We start from the raw sequence: 24585 nt of genomic DNA on the forward strand, positions 1-24585 counted from the left end.
ACTTGTGGTGAGAGGCAGAGTTGTGTTTGAGGATGCAGTTGTTGACGTGCTTCCAGTACTACGTCTCTGTCCAGGAAGGCGAAACCTGACCTCGTCGTCACTAGCATCTTCCTCCACCTCCTCTGCTGACCTCATCTCTTGGCTGACTGTGGGTTGACAGTAAGTGGGATCTCCAACCTCATCATCATCACCCTGTGCGTTATCACACCCGTCGTCCTCAGAGCCAACCTGTTCCTGCCCTGACAAAAAACTAAAGTTGTCGCTCCAATCAGGTATTTGAGTCTCATCATCGTCTTCCTCATTGTCTCCACCAACAGGAGTTACAGTTTGGGAACGAGGGTCTACATTATGGTCAGAACCTTCTGCGTCTGGTCCTGGATCCGACTCATAAAGATTCTGGGCATCAGTGCAGATCATTTCCTCGTCTGGATTCACAGAAGCACTGGAGTCGACCTCTGATTCCCAGGCTATAGTATGAGTAAACAGCTCTGCAGACTCAACCATCTGTTCTACCTCATACTCAGACGGGCAGCTGGAGATTTGGGAGCTGTGAGGAAGCAAGTGCGATTGGGGTGACACCTTTGAGGACTGGAGTATTTGTGATGTTGAAGTTGATGTGGAGGAGAGCCCACTTAAAGGAGCACTTGATATCCATTGAAGCACCTGCTGTTTTTGTGCCTCATCTGGAATTTGTAGCGATTGGTGTGGCCGTAAGAAAGGGATCTTATCACATTGTCCGCTAAAAGAAGTAGACATTTTAGTTTGGCTGGAAGATGGTCTTTCTTCTGCAGATGTTACTGTTGCTTTAACACCTACCCCACAAACACAACCTTTTTTCCCCTTCCCAACACGCCTATTCCCCTTTCCACCAGCAGCAGGCTTTTTTCCACTCATTTTGGTGGTTGACTAATTCACAACTCTGGAGTTGTTTGCACAAAAAAACAATGGATGGGAACCGAGCAGAGCTGAGTGGCCAAATTGTGGTATTAGGCCAAAACTATTGGCTGGGTTAGATGCAGAAAAAAATTATATTCAATTTGCAACCTGATGGAGGTCAGTATAGATGGACTAATAGAACAAGTCACACACACAGCTAGAAGCCCAAATATTTTTTCAGAGGTAGATGCAGAAAAAAATTGTATTCAGTTTGCAACCTGATGGAGGTCAGTATAGATGGACTAATAGAACAAGTCCTACACACAGCTAGAAGCCCAAATATTTTTTCAGAGGTAGATGCAGAAAAAAAATATATTCAGCTTGCAACCTGATGGAGGTCAGTATAGATGGACTAATAGAACAAGTCCCACACACAGCTAGAAGCCCAAATATTTTTTCAGAGGTAGATGCAGTTAAAAATTATTTTTAATTTGCAACCTGATGGAGGTCAGTATAGATGGACTAATAGAGAAAGTCCCACACACTGCTAGAAGGCCAAATATTTTTTCAGAGCTAGATGCAGACAAAAAATTATTTTGAATTTGCAACCTGATGGAGGTCAGTATAGATGGACTAATAGAGAAAGTCCCACACACTGCTAGAAGGCCAAATATTTTTTCAGAGCTAGATGCAGATATAAATTATTTTTAATTTGCAACCTGATGGAGGTCAGTATAGATGGACTAATAGAGAAAGTCCCACACACTGCTAGAAGGCCAAATATTTTTTCAGAGCTAGATGCAGATAAAAATTATTTTTAATTTGCAACCTGATGGAGGTCAGTATAGATGGACTAATAGAGAAAGTCCCACACACTGCTAGAAGGCCAAATATTTTTTCAGAGCTAGATGCATAAAAAAATTGTATTCAGTTTGCAACCTGATGGAGGTCAGTGTAGATGGACTAATAGAACAAGTCCCACACACAGCTAGAAGCCCAAATATTTTTTCAGAGGTAGATGCAGATAAAAATTATTTTTAATTTGCAACCTGATGGAGGTCAGTATAGATGGACTAATAGAGAAAGTCGCACACACTGCTAGAAGGCCAAATATTTTTTCAGAGCTAGATGCAGAAAAAAATTATATTCAGTTTGCAACCTGATGGAGGTCAGTATAGATGGACTAATAGAACAAGTCCCACACACTGCTAGAAGCCCAAATATTTTTTCAGAGCTAGATGCAGAAAAAAATTATATTCAATTTGCAACCTGATGGAGGTCAGTATAGATGGACTAATAGAATGATGCTATGCCCAAAAGATTTTACTTCACTAGGTGCAGTAAAAAAATTGGTATTCTATACACAGGTGGTATATCTTGCAACACAGATAGGCTACTCCACTGACTAACAAACTCTGCAATAGGCCAAAAAGGATTAGCTTTGCTAGATTCAGCCAAATGCTGTGAAAAAAACTTGCACAGCACTGGCACAGACCTGCCTGGCAAAAACTGATAGGAACTGATGTAACCTAGTCCTGAAAAGGACTGCAATTACAATTAGTCTTTACTCCCACAATCTATCTATTTAAGAGCACAGACCTGCCTGATAAAAGTCATAGGAAATGCTGTAACCTAGTCCTTAAAAGGACTGCAATCACAACTATTCCCTACTCCCAAGCTATCTGTAGATTTGTGCGAAAATTGGCTTGAAATTAACAAGGTATAGCGCACACAGCAACAGCGGTGCCGTCTAACAAGCAGCTGCAGCAGTGAGAAAATGGTGGCGACGGGGAAAACGGCTTGGTCTTATAGGGCAAGGACATGTGACATACACTGCCAATGACACATGCCCTTGCTTGTGTAAAAAAAAGCACTTCGCTCCGTGTGTGCGCTGCTGATAGGCTGACAGATTGCACCTCCCCACTGTAAATGCGGGAAAGAGAAAAAAAATGGAGATCTTCATTATTCCTGCAGAGATCCATCCCCTGCCCCTCCCCCCACCCCGCTGTACACTCAAACTGCGTATTAACATTAATTTTCATCATTACTGAGAAAAAATCCAGTTATGATTTTGGTGCACGAACAGTTATCGAACATAACCTCGAACAGCCGAATTTTTCTCAAATCGTTCGTGTTTGCCGAACGGCTCGAACACCGCCCAAAACAGCTCGAATTTGAGATTGGCGAACAGTTCGAGTCGAACAACGCTCATCTCTACTGATGATGTCCTAGTATATATCACTCAATCACATATATCCATCCATGCTGTTATGGCTGAAATAGATCACTTTGTTACATGGTCAAATTTTAAAATCAATGCAGCGAAGTCTGAGGCCCTCGATGTCTCCCTCCCCAAATCCATATAGGATTCCATCCAGTCCAACTTTCCCTTTGCCTAGCCCTCACAGGGTATCAAATACTTAGGAATTCCTATTCATAGAGACCTCTCCTATCTATGTTATCTTACTTTTGGGTCCTTTATTGAACAACTCCATACAGACCACGGTTGGCAAGTTAGAACTGTAAGATTCACTACGTGAACCACTGGTCTTTTGTGGAAAAGCACATGTACACTGTGTTCCAAATTATTATGCAAAAAGTGTTTAGGAGTGATAAGGGAAGAATTTGTTTGTTTGTCAGTTAAACTCATTGATGGTGATGTGTGTCAGGGCTCTTTATATCACTGTAAGCAATTGCAAACACCTGTGCTAATTAGTTTGGCAGGTGTGTCCAAGAAGACTGTCTCACATTATTAAGCAGCCTACATTTTCTGCCAAAATGGGAAAGAAAAAGGATGTGTCGGCTGCTGAGAAGCAACAAATTGTGGAGTGTTTAGGTCAAGGCATGACTACAATCAACATTGTGCGATGATCAGGATGAAGTGTCTTGGCAATCAAGAAGTATGTAGCTGATTCACAGTACACACGTGTGCGTGCTGATAAGGGCAAATTGAGGACTCTTTCCTACAGGCAATTACGTCAGGTTAAAAGAGCAGCGGCAAAAAAGCCTTGTCATAGCAGCAGACAAGTTTTTGAAGCTGCTGGTGCCTCCAACGTCCCCCGAACAACAAGATGCAGGGTCCTTCAGAGGTTTGCAGCTGTGCATACACCATCCTGTCGACCTCCTCTATCCACTTCACACAAGCAGAAACGGCTCCAGTGGGCCAAACATTACATGAAGACTGATTTCAAAACTGTTTTGTTCACGGATGAGTGCCGTGCAGCGCTCGATGGTCCAGATGGATGGAGTGGAGGATGGCTGGTTGATGGACACCCCACGCAAACACGGCTACAGCGCCAACAAGGAGGAGGTGGAGTAATGTTTTGGGCTGGAATCATGGGGAGAGAGATTGTCGGCCCCTTTAGGATCCCTGAAGGCGCTAAAGATGAACTCCATAATGTATGTGGATTTTCTCAAACAGCACTTCCTGCCATGGTTCAAGAAGAAGAACCGTGTATTTCACAGCAAGATCATTTTTTTGCATGATAATGCACCATCTCATGCTGCACATAAAACATCTGCATCTCTGGCTGATATGGGCATAAAAGGGGACAAACTTATGGTGTGACCCCCATGCTCCTCTGACCTCTACCCCATTCAGAACCTCTGGAGCATCATCAAAAGGAGTGTCTATGATGGCGGGAGGCAGTTCACATCTAAGCAACAGCTCTGGGAGGGTATTCTGTCCTCATGCAAAACAATTGAAGCAGAAACCATCCAAAACCTGACAAATTCAATGGACGAGAGAGTTCAGAAGCTCCTTTCGAACAAGGGGTCCTATGTGAAAATGTAACATCACCTAGAATAAAGTTTTGAGTTGAAAACTGTTTGATTTCAGTTTCTAATAACCTGCTAATGCTTATAATTTCAAAAATGACCATTTTTTTGGTCTTTATTAAAATGAAAAGGTTGATCGAAAAGTTTGGGGGATCTAAGAGTGTGGCAACCCAGTAGTCATGATTACTTCGACAATATGAGGGTCATGTTGCAGGTAGTGCAGCAAGAAGGCACTTATGTGTCTTGCGCATCTCGGAGCCCCAAAATTATTTTCCGGGCTAGATGCAGCTAAAAATTATTATTAATTTTAAATCTGGTGGAGCTTAGTATAGATGGCCAATAGGATCAGTGCTGCACACTGCTACAAAGCCCAAATTATTTTCCAGTCAAGATACAGATAAACATGATTAGTAATTTTAAATCTGGTGGAGCTTATTATAGATGGCCTAATAGAATCAGTGCTGCACACTGCTACAAAGCCCAAATTATTTTCCAGCCAAGATACAGATAAACATGATTAGTAATTTGAAAGCTTAAAACGGTTGGTAGGGTGATTTTAACCAATCATCAAGCTTTTACTCTCCTCAGGATGACACAGGGGTAGAAAAGTCATTTCGGATCCATGATTTGTTCATCTTTATGAACGTGAGTCTGTCTACATTATCAGTGGAGAGCCGCGTGCTCTTATCTGTCAGCACACCACCAGCAGCGCTGAACACACGTTCAGACAGAACGCTGGCTGCGGGGCATGACAAGATCTCCAAGGCGTAAGTGGCTAGCTCCGGCCATTTATCCAGATTGGAAGCCCAAAAAGAGCAAGGGTCCAGTGGCACAGTCATGGCTTCAATGTTTACTTGGAGATACTCCTGTACCATCGTCTCTAGGCGTTGACTATGTGTCAGACTTCTTGTCTCCTGTGGCCTTGCAAAGGATGGGCTAAAAAAGTGGTGAAATGATTCTGCAAAATTGATGTTACCAGCAGATACTGTGGTTCTGTTACGGTTTGAGTGCTGAACACTTGACGGTCCCACGGTTGGCAAGTTGGAACTGTGAGATTCACTACGTGCACCACTGGTGTTTTGTGGAAAAGCACATGTAAGATTCCGCAACAGTCTCTGCTGATACTCCTGCATGCGTGCATCCCTTTCTATGGCAGGAATAATTTCTGCAAATTTACTTTTGTACCGGGGATCTAACAGTGTGGCAACCCAGTAGTCAGGATTATTTCTAATTCTCACAATTCGAGGGTCATGTTGCAGGTAGTGCAGCAAGAAGGCACTCATGTGTGTTGCGCATCCAGGAGCACCAAGTCCCTGTTGTGTTGGTGGCGAGGTAACAATCATGCTTCCTTCCTCTGTCCTCTCCCCCCAACCTCGCACAACAGAAATGTGATCAAGGTCTCCCTCATCTTATGAGTCTTCCATCAGTTCGTCCTCCACTTCTTCCTGGGCTCCTGCACCTTCCTCACTAGTTTGGCTGCTACCATGCGCCCTGGTAAAACCATCTCCCCCACCCTCACATGCCTGCCGCCTTGGTGCTGCCGACCATCTGGACCTTGCAGATGTTAGCCCTTCCGCATACAACTCCTCCTCCTCTACTTCCTCCACCTCCTCTTGTGCCACCACCTGACTCCGAATTCTGTTTAACATGTGCTCCAGCATGTAAATCACCAGAATAGTCATGCTGATAATGGCATCGTCAGCACTAAACATCTTCGTCGCCATTTCAAAACTGTGCAGAAGGGTGCATAGGTCCCTGATCTGAGACCACTCCTCCAGCGTGATTTGCCCCACCTCTGGATCTCGTTGGCCCAGGCTATACGTCAGAACGTATTGCACCAGGGCTTGTCGGTGCTGCCACAGTCGCTGCAACATGTGCAGAGTTGAATTCCACCGGGTAGGCACATCGCATTTTAGCCGGTGAAGTGGCAGGCCCAACGACTTCTGTAGAGATGTAAGTCGCTGAGCTGCGGGATGCGAACGACGGAAGTGAGCACACAGCGACCGTGCCCTCTGCAGAAGGCCATCTAGTCTGGGATAGTGGGCTAAAAATTGCTGGACAACCAGGTTCAACACGTGAGCCATACAAGGCACGTGTGTGACATTGCCCCGGCGAAGGGCCACACCCAGGTTTGCAGCATTGTCGCACACGGCCTTCCCTGGTTTCAGGTCCAGTGGAGACAACCATTCATGAAATTGGTTCTGCAGAGCTGACCACAACTCCTCAGCTGTGTGACTCACATTTCCCAGACATTTCAAAGTAAAAACCGCCTGATGACGTTGAGCCCTACTGCCAGCATAGTAAGGAGGTGTGCAGGATCCCTTCTGCGCAGTTAGAAAGCTTGTGGCATGACCAGACAGGCTTTGGGTGCAGGTGGAAGACCGAGAGGAGGTTGAGGAGGCAGAAGCAGTGGAGGAACTTTGACATAAAGAGGATTGACGCACAACTCGTGGGGACGGCAAGACTTGGACAGCAGCCCCTTGTCCTGCTGTCACCATAGTTACCCAGTGCCCAGTCAGCGACATGTAACACCCCTGTCCATGCCTACTCGTCCAAGTGTCTGTGGTGAAATGCACCCTGTCACACACAGAGTTTCTCAAAGAAGCGGTGATGTTGTGTGCGACATGCTGGTGGAGCGCAGGCACACCTTTCTTTGAGAAGTAGTGCCGACTGGGCATCTGGTACTGGGGCACTGCGACGGACATAAGGTCTTGAAAATCCTCTGTGTCCACCAGGCGGAAAGGCAGCATTTCTGTAGCCAAGAACTTGCAGATGGTGAAATTCAACCTCTTAGCTTTCTCATGGCTAGGAGGAAATGGTCTTTTACTTGTCCACATCTGAGGGACCGAGGGCTGGCTATTGTGCTTAGACGGGGTTGATAAGTGTGTCCCCGGCAAACTGCCGGTCTGTGAGGAAGATGCAGGCGGACATGTTAGGTTGCCTTGATCCAAAGGTGGTGCTATCGATGTCGGACAGCGCTCAACACCAGCTGGTGTTACCACCTCCAAAGAAAATGATGACCTGCCAATCACGCTGGCTGTTGCGGGTAAAGAGGTGGCAGGTCTGCGCCCCAAAACAGGTGTGACTGCTGTCCCCCCAGTCACAGAGGATGAAGAGGCCGCGGATGCACAAGATATGGCAGATGGTGGTTGGCCCGGCCGGCTAGGCCGCATTGTAGCACACTGAGCTTCCCACTGCAACTTATGCTTCATGTCCATGTGCCGGTTCATGCATGAAGTTCTCAAACTATGTATTTTTTGGCCTCTACTTAACTTTTGCTGACAAATGTTACAGATAACACGAGTTGGGTCATCTTTATCGATCTGAAAAAATGCCCAGGATATGCAAGGCTTAGCACCCATGCGACCTAAAGAGCCACCACGACTTGTGGTGAGAGGCAGAGTTGTGTTTGAGGATGCAGTTGTTGACGTGCTTCCAGTACTACGTCTCTGTCCAGGAAGGCGCAACCTAACCTCGTCGTCACTAGCATCTTCCTCCACCTCCTCTGCTGACCTCATCTCTTGGCTGACTGTGGGTTGACAGTAAGTGGGATCTCCAACCTCATCATCATCACCCTGTGCGTTATCACACCCGTCGTCCTCAGAGCCAACCTGTTCCTGCCCTGACAAAAAACTAAAGTTGTCGCTCCAATCAGGTATTTGAGTCTCATCATCGTCTTCCTCATTGTCTCCACCAACAGGAGTTACAGTTTGGGAATGAGGGTCTACATTATGGTCAGAACCTTCTGCGTCTGGTCCTGGATCCGACTCATAAAGATTCTGGGCATCAGTGCAGATCATTTCCTCGTCTGGATTCACAGAAGCGCTGGAGTCGACCTCTGATTCCCAGGCTATAGTATGAGTAAACAGCTCTGCAGACTCAACCATCTGTTCTACCTCATACTCAGACGGGCAGCTGGAGATTTGGGAGCTGTGAGGAAGTAAGTGTGATTGGGGTGACACCTTTGAGGACTGGAGTATTTGTGATGTTGAAGTTGATGTGGAGGAGAGCCCACTTAAAGGAGCACTTGATATCCGTTGAAGCACCTGCTGTTTTTGTGCCTCATCTGGAATTTGTAGCGATTGGCGTGGCCGTAAGAAAGGGATCTTATCACATTGTCCGCTAAAAGAAGTAGACATTTTAGTTTGGCTGGAAGATGGTCTTTCTTCTGCAGATGTTACTGTTGCTTTAACACCTACCCCACGGACACAACCTTTTTTCCCCTTCCCAACACGCCTATTCCCCTTTCCACCAGCAGCAGGCCTTTTTCCACTCATTTTGGTGGTTAACTAATTCACAACTCTGGAGTTGTTTGCACAAAAAAACAATGGATGGGAACCGAGCAGAGCTGAGTGGCCAAACTGTGGTATTAGGTCAAAACTATTGGCTGGGTTAGATGCAGAAAAAAATTATATTCAATTTGCAACCTGATGGAGGTCAGTATAGATGGACTAATAGAACAAGTCCCACACACAGCTAGAAGCCCAAATATTTTTTCAGAGGTAGATGCAGAAAAAAATTGTATTCAGTTTGCAACCTGATGGAGGTCAGTATAGATGGAATAATAGAACAAGTCCTACACACAGCTAGAAGCCCAAATATTTTTTCAGAGGTAGATGCAGAAAAGAAATATATTCAGTTTGCAACCTGATGGAAGTCAGTATAGATGGACTAATAGAGAAAGTCCCACACACTGCTAGAAGGCCAAATATTTTTTCAGAGCTAGATGCAGACAAAAAATTATTTTTAATTTGCAACCTGATTGAGGTCAGTATAGATGGACTAATAGAGAAAGTCCCACACACTGCTAGAAGGCCAAATATTTTTTCAGAGCTAGATGCAGAAAAAAATTATATTCAGTTTGCAACCTGATGGAGGTCAGTATAGATGGACTAATAGAGAAAGTCCCACACACTGCTAGAAGGCCAAATATTTTTTCAGAGCTAGATGCAGATATAAATTATTTTTAATTTGCAACCTGATGGAGGTCAGTATAGATGGACTAATAGAGAAAGTCCCACACACTGCTAGAAGGCCAAATATTTTTTCAGAGCTAGATGCAGAAAAAAATTATATTCAGTTTGCAACCTGATGGAGGTCAGTATAGATGGACTAATAGAACAAGTCCCACACACAGCTAGAAGCCCAAATATTTTTTCAGAGGTAGATGCAGAAAAAAATTATATTCAGTTTGCAACCTGATGGAGGTCTGTATAGATGGATTAATAGAACAAGTCCCACACACAGCTAGAAGCCCAATATTTTTTCAGAGGTAGATGCAGAAAAAAATATATTCAGTTTGCAACCTGATGGATGTCAGTATAGATGGACTAATAGAGAAAGTCCCACACACTGCTAGAAGGCCAAATATTTTTTCAGAGCTAGATGCAGACAAAAAATTATTTTTAATTTGCAACCTGATGGAGGTCAGTATAGATGGACTAAAAGAGAAAGTCCCACACACTGCTAGAAGGCCAAATATTTTTTCAGAGCTAGATGCAGATATAAATTATTTTTAATTTGCAACCTGATGGAGGTCAGTATAGATGGACTAATAGAGAAAGTCCCACACACTGCTAGAAGGCCAAATATTTTTTTCAGAGCTAGATGCAGAAAAAAATTATATTCAGTTTGCAACCTGATGGAGGTCAGTATAGATGGACTAATAGAACAAGTCCCACACACAGCTAGAAGGCCAAATATTTTTTCAGAGGTAGATGCAGATAACAATTATTTTTAATTTGCAGCCTGATGCAGGTCAGTATAGATGGACTAATAGAGAAAGTCCCACACACTGCTAGAAGGCCAAATATTTTTTCAGAGTTAGATGCAGACAAAAAATTATTTTGAATTTGCAACCTGATGGAGGTCAGTATAGATGGACTAATAAAGAAAGTCCCACACACTGCTAGAAGGCCAAATATTTTTTCAGAGCTAGATGCAGATAAAAATTATTTTTAATTTGCAACCTGATGGAGGTCAGTATAGATGGACTAATAGAGAAAGTCCCACACACTGCTAAAAGGCCAAATATTTTTTCAGAGCTAGATGCAGACAAAAAATTATTTTGAATTTGCAGCGTGATGGAGGTCAGTATAGATGGACTAATAGAACAAGTCCCACACACTGCTAGAAGGCCAAATATTTTTTCAGAGCTAGATGCAGAAAAAAATTATATGCAGTTTGCAACCTGATGGAGGTCAGTATAGATGGTCTAATAGAACAAGTCCCACACACTGCTAGAAGCCCAAATATTTTTTCAGAGCTAGATGCAGAAAAAAATTATATTCAATTAGCAACCTGATGGAGGTCAGTATAGATGGACTAATAGAATGATGCTAGGCCCAAAAGATTTTACTTCACTAGGTGCAGTAAAAAAATTGGTATTCTATGCACAGTTGGTATATCTTGCAACACAGATAGGCTTCTCCACTGACTAACACACTCTGCAATAGGCCAAAAAGGATTAGCTTTGCTAGATTCAGCCAAATGCTGTGAAAAAAACTTGCACAGCACTGGCACAGACCTGCCTGGCAAAAACTGATAGGAACTGATGTAACCTAGTCCTGAAAAGGACTGCAATTACAATTAGTCTTTACTCCCACAATCTATCTATTTAAAAGCACAGACCTGCCTGATAAAAGTCGTAGGAAATGCTGTAACCTAGTCCTTAAATGGACTGCAATCACAACTATTCCCTACTCCCAAGCTATCTGTAGATTTGTGCGAAAATTGGCTTGAAATTAACAAGGTATAGCGCACACAGCAACAGCGGTGCCGTCTAACACGCAGCTGCAGCAGTGAGAAAATGGTGGCGACGGGGAAAATGGCTTGGTCTTATAGGGCAAGGACATGTGACATACACTGCCAATGACACATGCCCTTGCTTGTGTGAAAAAAAGCACTTCGCTCCGTGTGTGCGCTGCTGATAGGCTGACAGATTGCACCTCCCCACTGTAAATGCGGGAAAGAGAAAAAAAAATGGAGATCTTCATTATTCCTGCAGAGATCCATCCCCTGCCCCTCCCCCCACCCCGCTGTACACTCAAACTGCGTATTAACATTCATTTTCATCGTTACTGAGAAAAAATCCAGTTATGATTTTGGTGCACGAACAGTTATCGAACATAACCTCGAACAGCCGAATTTTTCTCAAATCGTTCGTGTTCGCCGAACGGCTCGAACACCGCCCAAAACAGCTCGAATTTGAGATTGGCGAACAGTTCGAGTCGAATAACGCTCATCTCTACTAACAATTTAAAGACACATAGAGCTGGGCCACAGTTACACCATGTTCCCATTAGAAAGGAGAGGGTCTCCCATACTGTTTGCCTATGTTGTGACTGCAATGACTGTCAAACATTTGGAGGCGAAATCCAATGCCCCATGCAAGAGACACAGAGGTCAGATGGTCTCCTGAAAACAATGTTCCCATTATTAGGAAGTTGGTCTCCCATACTGTTTGCCTATGCAGTGATGCAACAGCTGCCAAAAATTTGGAGGAACTCCAATGCCCCTTGCAAGAGACGTAGAGGTCGGAGGGCCTTCAGAAAACAATGTTCCCATTATTAAGAAGTGGGTCTCCCATACTCTTTGCCTATGCAGTGAAGCAACAGCTGCCAAAAATTTGGAGGAACTCCAATGCCTCTTGCAAGAGACGTAGAGTTTGGAGGGCTTCCTGAAAACAATGTTCCCATTATTAGGAAATGGGTCTCCCATAGTGTTTGCCTATGCAGTGAAGCAACGGCTGCCAAAAAATTAGAGGAACTCCAATGTCCCTTGCAAGAGATGTAGATATGCTGATATGGTGTATATGGTGGTGATGTGGTGGAGTATGAGAATGCGGAGAAGGAGGACAAGAGCAAATAAACAAAATCAGGAAGCGTATACTCATGTCTTGTCTGGGTGTAAAGACAGAGGTGCATGGGAATAGAGTTAGACCTCCAAAAAAAAAGACACTGTATTTTAGTTTATGTTACGCTGCTATCATTCTGTGATGTTGAGAAGTCTGGCCCAATCCAACCCTTGCTCATTTTCATAAAGGTCCGCCTGTCAGCATTTTTAGTTGACAGGCGGATGCGCCTATCGGTTAGAATTCCACCAGCATCACTAATACCCACTCTGACAAAACGCTAGCGGCAGGGCAGGCAAGGACCACCAAGGTGTAGAAAGCCAGTTCATGCCATGTGTCCAGCTTGGATACCCAATAATTATAAGGCACAGAGGAATCAAGAAGGACGTTGGTATGGTCGGTACTCCCTCAGAATTTTCCGAACCTTTTCCCTCCTTGTGAGAGTACCCTGCGCGTCAGGGCCTGTGCGATGGGAGGGTCTGAGAAAAATGTTCCAGAACTTTGACAGTGTTCCCCTGCCTCTGCAGGATTGCATTTGTGTCTCTCTCGCCTGTACTCCTCGCTTGTCCAATGAACTGTGACCTCTGCCACCAGCATTTTCAGATAGGAATTTTTTTTAATAATTCTGCAACAAGGGCCTTCTCGTACTGCTCCATTTTATTAGGCCTGTTCTGCATGGGAATAAGAGACAAAAGGTTCTCCTTTTAGCGTGGGTCTAGAAGTGTCACCAATCAATAAAGACTGTCACCCAAAATTTGGACAACAGAAGGTCAAGGGAAAGGCAGCATAACATAAACTCAGCCATGTGTGCCAGACTGCAAAGAGGCAAGACTTCGGTGACCTCACCAAGAGGATGACTGACCATGCTCTTCTCCTCATCCTCCTCCTCTTCCTCCTCCTCCCTGTCCTCAGGCCATCCACGCTGAACAGACGGTATGACAGTTATGCAGGTAGTACCGTCTATAGAGCAGGAAACTAGCTCCTGTTCTTCCTCCTCCTCCTCCTCTTCCTCATTGTCACCCAATCCATGTTGGGATGAGATGAGGCTGGACTGTGTGGAATCACCCTGTATGATTCCTTGCTCCATCTCATCATGCTCCGCCTGCAGTGCATCCTCTTTAATTGTGAGCAGAGAGCGTTTCAGAAGACAGAGAAGCGGGATGGTGACGCTAATTATGGCGTCATCGCCGCTCACCATCTTGGTGGAGTCCTCCAAGTTTTGGAGGATGTTACATATGTCTGACATCCATTTCCACTCCTGAGGTTTTATGTTTGGAGTCTGACCTGAATACCGATGGCCTTGTTGATGCTGGTTCTCAACAATTGCCCTCTTCTGCTCACAAATCCTTCCCAACATCTGCAATATAGAGTTCCAACATGTGGGGACATCGCAGATCAGTCGATGAGCCGGAAGCTGCAAACGCTGCTGAAGCACGGCAAGGGCGGAGGAAGTTGTAGCTGACTTTCTAAAATGGGCACACAGGCGGTATACTTTGACAAGCAGATCTGACAGATCTGGGTAGGTTTTGAGAAACTGCTGAACCACGAGGTTAAGCACATGGGACACGCATGGTACGTGTGTGAGCTCGCCTCACCTCAGAGCCGTCACCAGATTCCAGCCATTGTCACACATGACCATGCATGGCTTTAGGGCCAGTAGTGTCAGCCACAGATCTGCCTGCTCTTTCAGAGCTGTCCACAACTCTTCAGCATTGTGCGGTTTGTCACCTAAGCATATTAGCTTCAGCACAGCCTGTTGCTGCTTAGCCAAGGCAGGAGCTGTAGGATATGGGGGCAGCCCTGATTGACCCAGGGCACGCAATCCTCGGCGTCGGGAGGACGTGTTCCGTCCCAAGGTTCCGACTGGGTCCCGGCTTCCACTATACTAACCCAGTGTGCCGTCAGCAAGATGTACCATCTCTGCCACAGGCACTTGTCCACGTGTCCGTGGTTAGGTGGACTTTCCCAATAACTGTGTTGTGTTGTTGAGGGCACATCTAATGTTGTGGTACACGTGCTCGTGTAATCCGGGGAAGGCACACAGGGAGAAATAGTGGCAGCTGGGGACTCAGTACCAAGGGACGGCCGCTGCCATCAGGTTGCGGAAAGCTTCTGTCTCCTCGAGCCTAAAAGGCAACATTTCAAACATTTGCGAAATGTGTGAATTTAGTAGTGTGGCCTGTGGGGTGTTGGCTGCGTATTTGCGCTTGTGTTCCAAGGACTGGGGTAGGGACAACTGAACGCTGCGCTGCGACAAGGACGTGGACGTGCTTGCTGATGGTGCTAGTTGAGAGTGTTCAACGACAGGTGCAGCTACACACGTTCTCCTCTTGACTCGCTTGAAGCTGGCTAGGCGAGAGGCCCGAATCTACAAATGGAAAAGTGAACAGCTCTTCTGAGTGTCCAAGTGTGGGATCAGTTGTCTCCGGGCACTCAACATGGTGGGAGGAAGGAGGCTCAGGGTGAGGAATAAGCGGTCCAGACTCACGGCTACTAAAACTTGACCGTGTGGAAGACAGGGTGGTGGTGGTGGCAAAGTGACTGGAAGCATTATCTGCTATCCAGCTAACAACCTTTTGACACTGCTCTGTTTTCAATAGTGGTGTTCTGCGGTCCCCTAGAAATTGGGACAGGAAGGTCGAGCGACAAGATGTGGGTGTTTGTTGTGGCACAATTTCAGCTTTCCCACAGCCAAGTCCTCGGCCAGAACCTCTGCATGCACCATCACCATTACGTCTACTTCCCCGTCCCTTGCCATACACCTTGCCCATTTTTAATGGAGGACAATATTTTCCACGTTCACGAGAAATGGCTGATTTTGGAACGCAGTTATATGTGATATGTCTGACAGATAACCACAATTTTAAATAGCAGGCCTGTAATTTACTAATACTATTCTTCACAGACACCTAGTGTGAATAACTTGACCGACACACTGCAACAGAATGGAAATGGAAGAAATGTCTGATTTTGGAACAGTCTTATAGGTGATATGTCTGACAGAGAACCACAATTTTAAATAGCAGGCCTGTAATTTACTAATATTATTCTACACAGAGACCTAGTCTGAATAGCTTGACCAACACACTGCAACAGAATGGAAATGGAAGAAATGTCTGATTTTGGAACAGTCTTATAGGTAATATGTCTGACTGAGAACCACAGTTTTAAATAGCAGGCCTGTAATTTACTAATACTATTCTACACAGAGACCTAGTGTGAATAGCTTGACCAACCCACTGCAACAAAATGGAAATGGAAGAAATGTGTGATTTTGGAACAGTCTTATAGGTAAAATGTCTGATAGAGAACCACGGTTTTAAATAGCAGCCCTGTAATTTACTAATACTATTCTTCTCAGACACCTGGTGTGAATAACTTGACCGACATACTGCAATAGAATGGAAATGGAAGAAATGTCTGATTTTGGAACATTCTTATAGGTGATATGTCTGACAGAGAACCGCGGTTTTAAATAGCAGGCCTGTAATTTACTAATACTATTCTACACAGAGACCTAGTGTGAATAGCTTGATCGACACACTGCAACGAAATGAAAATGGAAGAAATAACAGATTTTGGAACACTCTTATAGGTGTTATGTCTGACAGAGAACCACGGTTTTAAATAGCAGGCCTGTAATTTACTAATACTATTCATCACAGTCACCTAGTGTGAATAGCTTGACCAACACACTGCAACGAAATGAAAATGGAAGAAATGGCTGATTTTGGAACACTCTTAAAGGTGTTATGTCTGACAGAGAACCACGGTTTTAAATAGCAGGCCTGTAATTTGCTAATACTATTTTGCAACAGAATGGAAAAGGAGACCAATATTTTCCATGTTCAGTTTAAATTTCTGGATTTTTATCGCTGAAATGTGGAACAGATTTGGCTTAATTCTGCAGCAAGAACAAGCAAATGGAGCAGAAAAATGGGGTACTCTGGATTGCTTTTTAAGCGAATAACCAGAATTAAAATAAAAATAAAAAATTTGCCCTGGCCCCTGATATCTGGGGATATGTCTACAAATATCTTTAAGTATTACAGCAGCAGACAGGACGTTCAATGGACCCTCTTTCAATATATGCACTGCAGTCTGCCACATGCACTGCCTGCCTGCCTAACTCATGCCTAGCACTGATTATATACAGCTGGATTAGTCCTCAGAAGGACTGTTAGTTTAGTTGGATATATACGGTACAGACCAAAAGTTTGGACACACCTTCTCATTTAAAGATTTTTCTGTATTTTCATGACTATGAAAATTGTACATTCACACTGAAGGCATCAAAACTATGAATTAACACATGTGGAATTATATAGTTAACGAAAAAAGTGTGAAACAACTGAAAATATGTCTTATATTCTAGGTTCTTCAAAGTAGCCACCTTTTGCTTTGATGACTGCTTTGCACACTCTTGGCATTCTCTTGATGAGCTTCAAGAGGTAGTCACTTATACTAACTATAAAGAAGCAAATTTCTCCCCGACGCAGCAGCACCTCTCCCTACCTTGCCTGATTCCGGGGTACACTGTGATGAGCATAGCGGCGCCAGGTCTTATATAGACCTGATGATGCTGTGCGGCCAGCCAATCACTATAATGCCCACAACCAACATAGATAAGGCATTACAGTGAATGGCAGGCAATCCTTGCATGTTCATTGGCTCTCTAAAGAGCGCCAAACATGCAGGGTGGGGACCCGAGTTCCCGCCCGAGAAACCCTGGAAATACTCACTGACCGAGTGCCGAGCTTGTCAAGCACTGTGATTTTCGGGCGAGTACCGAGCAGTGGCGAGCACGTTTGCTCATCACTATTCTTAAAGGGGTTGTCCAGTACTTTTTTTTAAGTTGCCCAATGTATTCAGCATGTGGGCATAAGTATCTCTGTAAATACCTTGTGTTGCATATAATGCCTGTGAGCGGCGCTATTACTGGCCGCTCACAGGCATCACGTGACCCCCGGCTGCAGCCGGTGCTGACATCCACTAACGTCATGACAAGTCCAGGCTGCAGCCGAGGGTCCCTCTTCCGCGTTCCAATGGTGGCTGCTGGGTTGTGGACGGGGTTATTCCCCTGCGTAACACCCAGCATCCACCGCGCGCTCTCCCTCTCCCCATACATTGGGGAAGTGCGCGGTGGATGCTGGGTGTGACGAGGGGAATAACCCTGCCCACAATCTCTTAGTTTGCGAGTGTGAACGAGCTGCGTGTGTCCGGAGCGTAAGTGCGAACGAAAGTAAGTGTGTGACTTGTTTTTCAGTGACTTTGGATTCAGGGAGTTTGGAAGGGAGGACTTTGGACTGAATTGCTGTCTGTATTTCATGAATTCTTTACTTTTCTTTTTACTTAACATTTCTGTCTAGTGCAATCCCCATTAGGAAATGAGCTCCATTATTGACAATGCTATCCAGTGTACATCTTGCCACATGTATGTATTCCTTGAACAGCCGGTCGAGGTTGCTTACTGCTGCGCGAGATGTGTGCATGTTGTGCGTTTGGAAGCCCAGATACTGGATCTAAATGAGCAGCTGGCAACACTGAGATCCATTGACAACATGGAAAGGAGTCTGCTGATCACTGAGCAGCAGCTCACTGGGGTAGATGTGGGGGAGGGAGGTAGTCGGGAGCTGCAGGACAGTGAGGTCGTTAGTTGGGTGACAGTTAGAAGGGGTGGTAGAGGGAAGAGTGCCAGGGAGGCTAGTCCTGATCTGGCACACCCCAATAAGTTTGCAAAGTTGGCAGATGAGGGGAGTGACGGTACAGGGGTAGCACTACTGCAGCAAGGCATGCCACCTGAAAGCCGGAGGAGTGTCAGCTCCAGTAAAGAGGGAAATAGGAGAGTAGGGCAGGCCAGGCAGGAGCTGGTAGTGGGGGACTCAATTATTAGAGGAACAGATATTGCAATCTGTCACAAAGACAGGGATCGTCGAACAGTGTGCTGCCTACCTGGCGCTCGAGTCCGGCACATCGCTGATCGGGTTGACAGATTACTGGGAGGGGCTGGTGAGGACCCAGCGGTCATGGTGCACATTGGCACAAATGACAAAGTTAGAGGTAGGTGGAAGGTCCTTACAGATGATTTCAGGGAATTAGGCTGCAAGCTGAAAGCAAGGACCTCCAAGGTGGTATTCTCTGAATTACTACCGGTACCAAGTGCCACGCCAGAGAGGCAACGGGAGATTAGGGAGATAAATAAGTGGCTCAAGAACTGGTGTAGGAAGGAGGGATTTGGGTTCCTGGAGAACTGGGCCGACTTCTCAGTTGGCTACAGACTCTACGCTAGGGACCGGCTGCACCTTAATGGGGAGGGTGCAGCTGTGCTAGGGGAGAAAATGGCTAGAAGGTTGGAGGAGTGTTTAAACTAGGGATTGGGGGGAGGGTATTCATTTTATAGGTGGGGAAGATAGTGCAGATAGTGACCTGGGCACAAATAAAGAAATTGGGGGTGGGGTTAGAACAGTCAATAAAGTAAGAAGGAATAGAGGTACAGAGAGATACATAAAATGCATGTACACTAATGCCAGAAGCCTCACCAACAAAATAGAGGAATTAGAATTAATTTTGTTGGAAAATAATTATGACATGGTAGGGATATCTGAGACGTGGCTGGGCGAGAGCCATGACTGGGCAGTTAATTTACAGGGCTATAGTCTGTTCAGAAATGACCGTACAAACAAGCGAGGGGGGGTGTGTGTTTAGATGTAAAATCATCCTTAAAACCTGTCTTGCGGGAGGATATATGTGAATCTAATGAAAATGTAGAGTCCCTGTGGGTGGAGATAAGAGGAGGGGGAAAAAATAATAAATTACTGATAGGAATTTGCTATAAGTCTCCAAAAATAATGGAAGTAGCGGAGAATATCCTCGTAAAGCAAATAGATGAAGCAGCGACTCAAGGAGAAGTCATTATTATGGGAGACTTCAACTACCCTGAAATATATTGGGGGACAGAAACATGTAGTTCAAGCAAAGGAAATAGGTTTTTGACTACTATGTGAGACAATTACCTTTCACAACTGGTTCATGACCCAACAAGAAGGGGGGCACTGCTAGACCTTGTATTAACCAATAGGCCAGACCGCATATCAAATATACGAGTTGGGGGTCACTTGGGTAATAGTGATCACAAAATTATACGTTTTCATGTAACCTTTAATAAGATGTGTAGTAGAGGGGTTACAAGGACACTAAACTTCAGGAAGGCAAATTTCCAACGGTTAAGAGATGATCTTAGTGCAATAAACTGGGACGATATCCTGAGACATAAAACTACACAAAGCAAATGGGAGACATTTATTAATAGAGATGAGCGTTGTTCTACTCAAACTGTTCGCCAATCTCAAATTCGAGCTGTTTTGGGCGGTGTTCGAGCCGTTCGGCGAACACGAATAATTTGAGAAAAATTCGGCTGTTCGAGGTTATGTTTGATAACTGTTCGTGCACCAAAATCATAGCTGGATTTTTTCTCAGTAATGATGAAAATTAATGTTAATACGCAGTTTGAGTGTACAGCGGGGTGGAGGGAGGGGCAGGGGATGGATCTCTGCAGGAACAATGAAGATCTCCATTTTTTTTTTCTCTTTCCCGCATTTACAGTGGGGAGGTGCAATCTGTCAGCCTATCAGCAGCGCACACACGGAGCGAAGTGCTTTTTTTCACACAAGCAAGGGCATGTGTCATTGGCAGTGTATGTCACATGTCCTTGCCCTATAAGACCAAGCCATTTTCCCCGTCGCCACCATTTTCTCACTGCTGCAGCTGCGTGTTAGACGGCACCGCTGTTGCTGTGTGCGCTATACCTTGTTAATTTCAAGCCAATTTTCGCACAAATCTACAGATAGCTTGGGAGTAGGGAATAGTTGTGATTGCAGTCCTTTTAAGGACTAGGTTACAGCATTTCCTACGACTTTTATCAGGCAGGTCTGTGCTCTTAAATAGATAGATTGTGGGAGTAAAGACTAATTGTAATTGGAGTCCTTTTCAGGACTAGGTTACATCAGTTCCTATCAGTTTTTGCCAGGCAGGTCTGTGCCAGTGCTGTGCAAGTTTTTTTCACAGCATTTGGATGAATCTAGCAAAGCTAATCCTTTTTGGCCTATTGCAGAGTGTGTTAGTCAGTGGAGTAGTCTATCTGTGTTGCAAGATATACCACCTGTGTATGGAATACCAATTTTTTTACTGCACCTAGTGAAGTAAAATCTTTTGGGCATAGCATCATTCTATTAGTCCATCTATACTGACCTCCATCAGGTTGCAAATTGATTATAATTTTTTTCTGCATCTAGCTCTGAAAAAATATTGGGCTTCTAGCTGTGTGTGGGACTTGTTGTATTAGTCCATCTATACTGACCTCCATCAGGTTGCAAACTGCATATATTTTTTTCTTCATCTACCTCTGAAAAAATATTGGGCTTCTAGCTGTGTGTGGGACTTGTTCTATTAATCCATCTATACAGACCTCCATCAGGTTGCAAACTGAATATATTTTTTTCTGCATCTACCTCTGAAAAAATATTAGGCTTCTAGCTGTGTGTGGGACTTGTTCTATTAATCCATCTATACAGACCTCCATCAGGTTGCAAACTGAATATATTTTTTTCTGCATCTACCTCTGAAAAAATATTGGGCTTCTAGCTGTGTGTGGGACTTGTTGTATTAGTCCATCTATACTGACCTCCATCAGGTTGCAAACTGAATATATTTTTTTCTGCATCTACCTCTGAAAAAATATTGGGCTTCTAGCTGTGTGTGGGACTTGTTCTATTAATCCATCTATACAGACCTCCATCAGGTTGCAAACTGAATATATTTTTTTCTGCATCTACCTCTGAAAAAATATTGGGCTTCTAACTGTGTGTGGGACTTGTTGTATTAGTCCATCTATACTGACCTCCATCAGGTTGCAAACTGAATATATTTTTTTCTGCATCTACCTCTGAAAAAATATTGGGCTTCTAGCTGTGTGTGGGACTTGTTGTATTAGTCCATCTATACAGACCTCCATCAGGTTGCAAACTGAATATATTTTTTTCTGCATCTACCTCTGAAAAAATATTGGGCTTCTAGCTGTGTGTGGGACTTGTTGTATTAGTCCATCTATACTGACCTCCATCAGGTTGCAAACTGAATATATTTTTTTCTGCATCTACCTCTGAAAAAATATTGGGCTTCTAGCTGTGTGTGGGACTTGTTCTATTAATCCATCTATACAGACCTCCATCAGGTTACAAACTGAATATATTTTTTTCTGCATCTACCTCTGAAAAAATATTGGGCTTCTAGCTGTGTGTGGGACTTGTTGTATTAGTCCATCTATACTGACCTCCATCAGGTTGCAAACTGAATATATTTTTTTCTGCATCTACCTCTGAAAAAATATTGGGCTTCTAGCTGTGTGTGGGACTTGTTCTATTAATCCATCTATACAGACCTCCATCAGGTTGCAAACTGAATATATTTTTTTCTGCATCTAGCTCTGAAAAAATATTTGGCCTTCTAGCAGTGTGTGGGACTTTCTCTATTAGTCCATCTATACTGACCTCCATCAGGTTGCAAATTGAATATAATTTTTTTCTGCATCTAACCCAGCCAATAGTTTTGGCCTGATACCACAGTTTGGCCACTCAGCTCTGCTCGGTTCCCATCCATTGTTATTTTGTGCAAACAACTCCAGAGTTGTTAATTAGTTAACCACCAAAATGAGTGGAAAAAGGCCTGCTGCTGGTGGAAAGGGGAATAGGCGTGTTGGGAAGGGGAAAAAAGGTTGTGTCCGTGGGGTAGGTGTTAAAGCAACAGTAACATCTGCAGAAGAAAGACCATCTTCCAGCCAAACTAAAATGTCTACTTCTTTTAGCGGACAATGTGATAAGATCCCTTTCTTACGGCCACGCCAATCGCTACAAATTCCAGATGAGGCACAAAAACAGCAGGTGCTTCAACGGATATCAAGTGCTCCTTTAAGTGGGCTCTCCTCCACATCAACTTCAACATCACAAATACTCCAGTCCTCAAAGGTGTCACCCCAATCGCACTTGCTTCCTCACAGCTCCCAAATCTCCAGCTGCCCGTTTGAGTATGAGGTAGAACAGATGGTTGAGTCTGCAGAGCTGTTTACTCATACTATAGCCTGGGAATCAGAGGTCGACTCCAGCGCTTCTGTGAATCCAGACGAGGAAATGATCTGCACTGATGCCCAGAATCTTTATGAGTCGGATCCAGGACCAGACGCAGAAGGTTCTGACCATAATGTAGACCCTCATTCCCAAACTGTAACTCCTGTTGGTGGAGACAATGAGGAAGACGATGATAAGACTCAAATACCTGATTGGAGCGACAACTTTAGTTTTTTGTCAGGGCAGGAACAGGTTGGCTCTGAGGACGAAGGGTGTGATAACGCACAGGGTGATGATGATGAGGTTGGAGATCCCACTTACTGTCAACCCACAGTCAGCCAAGAGATGAGGTCAGCAGAGGAGGTGGAGGAAGATGCTAGTGACGACGAGGTCAGGTTGCGCCTTCCTGGACAGAGACGTAGTACTGGAAGCACGTCAACAACTGCATCCTCAAACACAACTCTGCCTCTCACCACAAGTCGTGGTGGCTCTTCAGGTCGCATGGGTGCTAAGACTTGCATAGCCTGGGCATTTTTTCAGATCGATAAAGATGACCCAACTCGTGTTATCTGTAACATTTGTCAGCAAAAGCTAAGTAGAGGCCAAAAAATACATAGTTTGAGTACTTCATGCATGAACCGGCACATGGACATGAAGCATAAGTTGCAGTGGGAAGCTCAGTGTGCTACAATGCGGCCTAGCCGGCCGGGCCAACCACCGTCTGCCATATCTTGTGCATCCGCGGCCTCTTCATCCTCTGTGACTGGGGGGACAGCAGTCACACCTGTTTTGGGGCGCAGACCTGCCACCTCTTTACCCGCAACAGCCAGCGTGATTGGCAGGTCATCATTTTCTTTGGAGGTGGTAACACCAGCTGGTGTTGAGCGCTGTCCGACATCGATAGCACCACCTTTGGATCAAGGCAACCTAACATGTCCGCCTGCATCTTCCTCACAGACCGGCAGTTTGCCGGGGACACCCTTATCAACCCCGTCTAAGCACAATAGCCAGCCCTCGGTCCCTCAGATGTGGACAAGTAAAAGACCATTTCCTCCTAGCCATGAGAAAGCTAAGAGGTTGAATTTCACCATCTGCAAGTTCTTGGCTACAGAAATGCTGCCTTTCTGCCTGGGGGACACAGAGGATTTTCGAGACCTTATGTCCGTCGCAGTGCCCCAGTACCAGATGCCCAGTCGGCACTACTTCTCAAAGAAAAGTGTGCCTGCGCTCCACCAGCATGTTGCACACAACATCACCGCTTCTTTGTGAAACTCTGTGTGTGACAGGGTGCATTTCACCACAGACACTTGGACGAGTAGGCATGGACAGGGGCGTTACATGTCGCTGACTGGGCACTGGGTAACTATGGTGACAGCAGGACAAGGGGCTGCTGTCCAAGTCTTGCCGTCCCCACGAGTTGTGCGTCAATCCTCTTTATGTCAAAGTTCCTCCACTGCTTCTGCCTCCTCAACCTCCTCTCGGTCTTCCACCTGCACCCAAAGCCTGTCTGGTCATGCCACAAGCTTTCTAACTGCGCAGAAGGGATACTGCACACCTCCTTACTATGCTGGCAGTAGGGCTCAACGTCATCAGGCGGTTTTTACATTGAAATGTCTGGGAAATGTGAGTCACACAGCTGAGGATTTGTGGTCAGCTCTGCAGAACCAATTTCATGAATGGTTGTCTCCACTGGACCTGAAACCAGGGAAGGCCGTGTGCGACAATGCTGCAAACCTGGGTGCGGCCCTTCGCCGGGGCAATGTCACACACGTGCCTTGTATGGCTCACGTGTTGAACCTGGTTGTCCAGCAATTTTTAGCCCACTATCCCAGACTAGATGGCCTTCTGCAGAGGGCACGGTCGCTGTGTGCTCACTTTCGCCATTCGCATCCCGCAGCTCAGCGACTTACATCTCTACAGAAGTCGTTGGGCCTGCCACTTCACCGGCTAAAATGCGATGTG

Source organism: Phyllobates terribilis, unplaced genomic scaffold, assembly GCF_046119375.1.
Source record: "Phyllobates terribilis strain yellow unplaced genomic scaffold, ASM4611937v1 Scaffold_3__8_contigs__length_932513732, whole genome shotgun sequence".
NCBI lineage: Eukaryota > Metazoa > Chordata > Amphibia > Anura > Dendrobatidae > Phyllobates > Phyllobates terribilis.